This window comes from Macaca mulatta, chromosome 13 (assembly GCF_049350105.2).
Source record: "Macaca mulatta isolate MMU2019108-1 chromosome 13, T2T-MMU8v2.0, whole genome shotgun sequence".
Taxonomy (NCBI): Eukaryota; Metazoa; Chordata; class Mammalia; order Primates; family Cercopithecidae; genus Macaca; species Macaca mulatta.
In genome coordinates, this window is record NC_133418.1 from 15314729 (window position 1) to 15322711 (window position 7983).

The 7983-nt window shown below is 33.8% G+C and overlaps 1 pseudogene; it reads left to right on the forward strand.

Annotated features, from left to right (window-relative positions):
* The first annotated feature begins 7198 nt into the window (after positions 1 to 7198).
* Positions 7199 to 7580, forward strand: LOC714036 (small ribosomal subunit protein eS25 pseudogene; annotated as a pseudogene).
* The last annotated feature ends 403 nt before the right edge of the window (positions 7581 to 7983 follow it).

Sequence of the window (7983 nt, forward strand, 5' to 3'; positions counted from 1 at the left end):
AGTTCATATTGATGTTTTCAATTCAAACTTAAGGGCTAGTATACTTTACGTATTATTTTTTATTTTATGCTGAGAATTTTGATCCCTGTTATCATTTACATAATTGTTTACTTTATCCTATTACATGTAGTTTCAAAGCAGCAGTACAACTGTATTTTTAAGAATTTTATTATTAGTTGAAATTTAACATATTGTCAATACTGTCTTCAAATCCATTTAATTTTGCTAGATACTATTATACTCCTCTCTATGGTGATTGATCCAAGTTATCTCTGCATCACAAAATATGCGTGCTGTCTCCCCAAACTTTTATATTTTTTTCAGTCTGATTGGTAAGAAATTCTGTATCAGTTTAGTATTTGAAAAAGTGTTCTCCTTTGTCCACTTATGTATTTTATTTCAGCTACTAGAAACATTATTCTGAAAAAGAGACCCATAGGCTTCACCAAACTGCTACAATGGGAGGATTAAAAATGAGTCCCTGGTCAACAGGGGCTTTGTGTGGGCATTTTTAACAGCAGAATTCTACCAAGGAAATGATTGTGAGCAAGGACTCTTCCATGGCAGAGAGTCAATTTCATTTTAATTTTTTCTTAATTAATTCCTTAATTTATCTTATGAGCTAGATTGACATCTTTTAATTTGTTTAAGGCCATTGCATTTTTTTTTTTTTGAATTGTCTGTTGTTATCTCTTGCCCATTTTTCTATAGGTTTTTTCTTCTACTTTTATAGTTTTCTGCTTTACTTTTAGACATTTTTCTGGAACTTGCAATATTTTGTGATATGGATTACAAATAGATTTTTCTAAATTGTATTTTATTACCATATTTATTGTTCTTTTTTCCCTTGGGTAAAAGTAATTTTGGTTGTGTTTTAGTAGTAAAGTACATCCTTTTTCCACTTATCACTTCTGATTTGTGAGTCGTAGATAGGAAAGGTTTCCCACTCCCAGGTTATTAAGAGATTCATCCATCTTTCTTGTAACACTTGTATCCTGTTAGTCATTTGTATGTTTATGTGTTTCTTCATTTTACATTTAATTCTTTGAGCCATTTGGTTTATCATGTTGCTCAGTGTGAGGAATGGATTCAGTTTAATTATTTTCTTCCAAATCACTTGCCGTTATTTGAACATCGCTTGTTTGAAAGTCCATCTTTCCTTCACTGATTTGAGCTGTATTCTTTTCATATTATATCCTATTGCAGAGATATCCATGTGCAGTAGGGTCTTCTCCTGGATGTGGTAGTTTGTTTCATTGGTCTTTCCATTTGTTCTTATGTTAATAACACTTTTTAATTGCTGTATTTTTACATTATGTTTTTTTTCACCTGGTGGAACTAGCTTCTCATTCAGTGTTTTTCTGGGCACTCTTGCTTACCCCTCCAGATGGACTTTATGATCAGTTTACCTAGTTTCAAAGAAAACAACAATCAGATAGTATTTTCCCCAGGCTTATATAAATTTATAAATTAACTTATGTTCTTCGCTATCTCCTCATTCTCCTTGTTCAATTGCTTTATAATTTTGGGAATAAAATTAGCACCTGTTCAATATAAAGTTATTCAGCCAACACAAAAAACAAAAAGAGAGTAAAAAAATAATTTAAAGCTCGACATTCATGAATGAATTTATAACATGAATTGAACACCACTGTATTTGCATGTACATATCTACATATATGCCATAGGTGAATATCCAAAAATAGAATTAGTTACATAATATGTATAGGTAGATAAAAATAATTCTATTGAAATGGCATATTTCTATTTATGCTGTATACTAAATTTTAAGGACCACATCTCTTTTTCAAAATTGTAATGGAGGAAAGTGGAAACTGACATGAAACTAAAAACATCAATGGGTTTGAGAAATAGTTTTTGATCAGTAGAAATATTCTTCAGTGTTTTCTCTAAGATTAGAGAAGAAATTTAAAACAACATTTAGATGTTGGAATTATTTTTAAAAAGAGATGAGCACTTATCTAACTGCTATTTTAATGATGAAGAAATTAGCACTCTCATACATCTTCCTAACCCTTTTTCCTGATTTTATTGTTTGGTTTTTTAGTTAGACATATTGTGCTTTTTATGTCTCAAGGTTTATACCATTTTCCAACCATTCTGTATTACCTGCAGTTGTTTGATATTAAGGCTATTTTCAAATAGATTCAATCTGTGCATCCAAGTTATTTTACTGTATGTCTTCTTCTAAGTTTCTTATTTTATCTCTTGAGAGAATTTCATCATAGTTTATAAAAAGGTACAAACTGAGACCCAGTTGGCTGAGGTCTTTCATATTTGAGACTATGCAGTGGTTGCCTTTATTCTTGGAGATCTTGATCACTTATAATGAGATTGAGTTGTGTTAGTGGAGGCGAGGTTACATTGGAGAAACAAACTACCCTCAACATCTTAGTGTCTTAGCACACCAAAAGTTTCATTCTGCTCTACACAGTCACTCAGAGAGAATGTCAGGAAACAGAGGGTTGTACCTGCTTTTTCCAGAATATATGGCCACCACATCTGCCAAGGCAGTAGAAGAGAGAAAGCAGATAATTTATAATCATTTTTAAATGCCTGGGCTTTCCAGTGGCACAGGTTCCTTTGTATATTATTGTTTAGGCAGCACCTGCCACACAGCCTCAGCCTAACTGTAACAGAGGCTGGAAAACACATAGCAAGTTTGGAAATAATTACTACCTACATCTCTGGGTCAGTGTAAACATCATAGCCATATAATGATACAAAGAAATATCTAGCAATGATCTTATTTTTCCCTTGTAGTTTATTTGCTTATATTTTCCAGATGTCTTAAAAGATTTTACTTATTCTCAAAATATAGGTCATAATTAGAAGAATTATCATGTAAGTAGTCATCATTGCTTCCCTAAAACAGAGAATTTTCTTTGTGTCAAACTCAGATTTCTTCTTTAGTTCAGCAAATTCTTATTTTGTTATACATCAGAACATTTTCTCCATTTCATATGTTAAGGGTTTATTTTAACAGCTTTATTGAGATATTGTTGATATACAAAGAGCTGCAAATATTTCATGTGCAAAATGTGATAATTCTGGACAGTATGTTGAATTTTTACAGCACAAACAATCTTTTCCATATTGTCATTTACTTTCATTTTCCTTGATCTGCCCATGTTTTACTTTAGAAATTTCCATGATTATTTTATTTTTCTTCATCCTCAATAGATTTGATTTTTTGATATCTCTATTCTGTTTCTATCTGCTTATAAGTTATTTAATTAGTGGTATAAAATTATTAGTATAAGTCATTTAAAACTCTCAATCCAACTTTGCTTTAGTATCATTCCATTGTTTAACCATGTCTCATTTGAGAAGTTTTCATGGTATTATACCTTTATTCAAATCTTGAACATGAAAAACCCAAAGTGAAATTATCTTTTTATCTCTTATGTTTTCCAGATTTTTTATTTGTATTCTGCATGTTGTTTTCTTTCCTCTCCTTTCCCTTTTTCTCCCTTCTTTCCCTTCATTTCCTCCCTCTTCTTTTTTTTTTTTTTTTTTTTTTTGAGACGGAGTCTCGCTCTGTCGCCCAGGCTGGAGTGCAGTGGCCGGATCTCAGCTCACTGCAAGCTCCGCCTCCCGGGTTCACGCCATTCTCCTGCCTCAGCCTCCCGAGTAGCTGGGACTACAGGCGCCTGCCACCTCACCCGGCTAGTTTTTTGTATTTTTTAGTAGAGACGGGGTTTCACCGTGTTAGCCAGGATGGTCTTGATCTCCTGACCTCGTGATCCGCCCGTCTCGGCCTCCCAAAGTGCTGGGATTACAGGCTTGAGCCACCGCGCCCGGCCATTTCCTCCCTCTTCTACCTTTCCTCTCTTCTCCCTTTCTTTTTTTGTAGATTGTCAGCAAATTTGCCATGACATTTCTTTTCATTTCGATCATGCATTAGTGCAAGCTTCTTTGTTCAGACTTTATCTATTTTCTCTAATTCAATACATGTGAATTCATCCTTCTCCACATGGCTATGACTGCAGAGTATTTGCTATTTTATCAATTTTTTTCTGAGACCTAAGTTGTGAGGCTGCATGCATGGAGTAGGGTTGTGAGGAGCCCAGAGAGGATTATGTATCGTTTTTGTTGGAAAACTGGGCTCTATACTTCCTTCTGACATTTTATTAAGGATGGCAGGGCTTCCATTACCAAGTGGGATGTGTTTATTTTTAAACATGGATGCTTATTGGCTATAAATAATTCCCCCAATCCAATGATAACCCCTAGAGGCTTTGCTTCCGTAAGTAGAGTCAGCCTTGTAGATGACAGCTCTTGTTTCACCAGCTACCACTGGCAACATTTCCTATATCCCACATTAAGAAAATAACAAAGAAGATGGTATTCTCTCAGGTCCTTAAGTAAACCTTAGACTATTTTACCAGATTAAGAGATAGTAGTCACCATTCTCAAGTTCTTCTTCTCTTCTTAGCTGCCACTTTTGGAAATGTGCAACTGTGGTTGTCCTCCTCATCTGCCTGCTGCTGCACAGGTTTTAAAATGTTGCTGTTGTCATTTTCATTAAGTACTGGGGAGGGGGTTCTGTGATCTGGATTCATCTCACTATCTTTACTCAGAAATCTCCAAAGATGTGTTTTTGAAAATGTGAACCCAGAACAATGTGCAGCAGAATCTCCTGGGATGCTTAAACGTAATTTTTCCTGACTTTCATCTGAGATAGATATACTGAAACAGAATCTCTGGGAATGAGGTCTAGTTGTACACATTTTAAGAAGATTCCCCAGCACATACTTGTCATACTAAAATTTGAAAATCCCTGGCTATAAAGTCCGATTAAAACCTCTCCTCCTGTTTCCGATCCAGAAAAGGGTCTAAGGGTAGTATTTCTTTTCCATTAATTTTGGAAAGCAGCAAAACTTTATCTAAATAAGTTATTTGTAACAAGAAATCCTCTTTGTATTCAGGGATGCCCACAATTCCATGCATATCTGCTCAGACAATAAGACATATTCTTATTCCAGACAGCTCTTTAGATAAAAGGAAAATACACATAAAGTGCTGATGTCTGCATACCCAGAGGCCCTGTTAGTGTTAAATAATCATAATCTAAGTTAATATCTGGATTTGTACATAGCAAAAGTATGCAATAATTAGTGCCTAGTTTTAAAGCTCTTTTGCCTGTAGGTTTCTTGAGAAATGAAGATGGATTGTATTACGGGTGAACCACAGGGAGTTCAGAAAGAACAAAATGAAGTGTTTGCCTTTCAACATATTTATTTCTATTTCAGAAAACTGCAATATTGTTCATCAGTATTAATTTTATATACAGAGCAAAAATCTTATAATCTATATCTTCTCACAAAATGTGTCTGATTATATTGTTTATGTAGTTTTTGAAATCCTGTATTAAAATACTAAATATTTATACATAAAGCAAAGAAAGAAAATACAAACATAGGTTCTATTCTGGTCAAAATTATGATGGAAGCAGTAGCTGCAAAACTGGCCTTCACCTTCTTTCCCTCCATGGATGTTTATCCCCTACACTGGCACTAGGACCCCCCTGTATAAAGACTACTTTCCTTACAGAATCTGGCCCTTTCTGTGGCTCATGTGATACAGTTCCATGTGCCACCTGTCTTAGAAATATTAGAACATAAACCAAGTTTACTTAGGTGTCATTAATCTTTGGATACAAATGAAGTTCATTTCTTTAAAAAGACAAATGAAAATTGAAATACAAATATTCTTACAGTAAAGTGGATTTTTAATGTATATAGAAGTATAATATATAATAAGATCATCAGATAGGATGGGTGAATGTAATTAGACTTGGTGATGTTTTATGTATACAATATTAATTCTAAGTATATAGTGATAACTCAAGAATGCATATTTTATTCCACAGAAAAATTTCTAAAAATTAACGAAAAGGGGTATAGCCAAAAAGCCAAGAAAATAAATAAAACGGAAGGCCACCACTACCACTGCCACCACCAACAACAACATTTGATTAGATAAAGAGGCCTAGAAAAGAGGAAGAGAGACACCAAAAGCAAAAGCAAAATGAACACAAAAATCAGATGGGACAAATAGTCAACTAGTAGCAAGATGATAGACTTAAATCTGTCAATTATTACATCAAAAATTAATAAACTAAACATTTCAATTAAAAGGTAGATATTACTCTGAATAAAAAAGCAACATTTAACTATGGGCTATCTGCAAGAGATGTAGAATAAATGTGATGACACAGATAGGTTAAAAGTAAAAAACTGGAAAATAACAAATTGGGTACAGTGTACACTGCTCAGGTGATGGGTGCATCCAAATCTCAGGAATCACCACTAAAGAACTTATTCATGGAACCAAACACCACCTGTTCCCCAAAAACCTATTGAAAAAAAAAAAAAAGAAAGAAATCATGCCTATAGAAAGCAAACTATTGTGTCTATGTCAAAGACTGCTGACTCCAAGCCAAGGAGTATTACGACAAACAAAGGTGAGTCATTTAATAATGACAAAAGGATTAATTTAAAAGGAAAATGTAGCAATAGTAACTTTGTCTGTGTTTACTAACAGATTTTCAAAATATACCAAGCAAAAGCTGATAATTTAAGGGGAAAAATAGATGAATTCACAACCAGTTGAATATCTTATTGTTATATGTAGGACAATCAGACAAAATGATTTGCAAGGAAACAGATATTTGGACAACATTAGTTACAAACTGACGTAATCAACTTTTGGAGAAAACTACAATCAACAGTGGCAGAATGCACATTCTTTTCAAGAGCATGTGGAAGATGCACAATGAAAGAAAATAAATTGTGAATCTCAAAAATTTCAGTTACTGAAATTTTACAGAATATGTATTATTTGGTCACAAAAGAATTAAACTAAAAAAAAGCAAGAGCACACATGGCAGACATCCAAATATTTGGACATTAAACCAGAAATTTCTAACCTATGAAACAAACAAAAATCACCCAGGCATATAGAAATCATAATAAAAATGTAGCATATCAAAATTTGGGGGATGCTTACAAAGCATTTTTTAGAGAAAAAGTATCATTTAAATACCTATATTAGTAGAGAAAAAGGTTTAAAATCAATGATTCTAAGTTTCTACTCTAAAAAGCTAGGAAAACCTTTTTGTCTGACATCTTAGCATGGCTTCGGTGTCCGCTGCTGCTCTCCCAGCTTTGCAATGCCGCCCAAGGATGACAAGAAGAAGAAGGACACCGGAAAGTTGGCCAAGAAAGACAAAAGACCCAGTGAACAAATCCAGGGGCAAGGCCAAAAAGAAGAATTGGTCCAAAGGCAAAGTTCAGGACAAGCTCAATAACTTAGTCTTGTCTGACAAAGTTACCTATGACAAACTCTGTAAGGAAGTTCCCAACTATAAACTTATAACCCCAGCTGTGGTCTCTGAGAGACTGAAGATTCGAGGCTCCCTGGCCAGGGCAGCCCTTCAGGAGCTCCTTAGCAAAGGACTTATCAAACTGGTTTCAAAGCACAGAGCTCAAGTAATTTACACCAGAAATACCAAAGGCAGAGATGCTCCAGCTGCTGATGAAGATGCATGAATAGGTCCAACTAACTGTACATTTGGAAAAATAAAACTTTATTAAATAAAAATAAAGTTAGGAAAAGAATTAATTCAATGTGAAATAAATTGAAATAGGTCGTAATATGCATAAGAACAGAAAGCAATGAAATAACACAGGCACACAATTATCTAGGGCTGCTCTTTGAATGAATAAATAAAATTAATCCTTAGTAAACTCAATCAACAACAAAAAGAAATAAACACAAATTACAAATGTCAAGAATTAAAGAGATATAACCATAGATATTAAAAGAACAGTAAAGGAATATAGTAAGTAAATTTGTGCCAAGAAATTTTAAAAATTAGAAAAGGTACTACTTAGTAAAAATGAATACAGTCTTAAAAATTGTATAATGCAGAAACAGAAATATATGAATATTCCT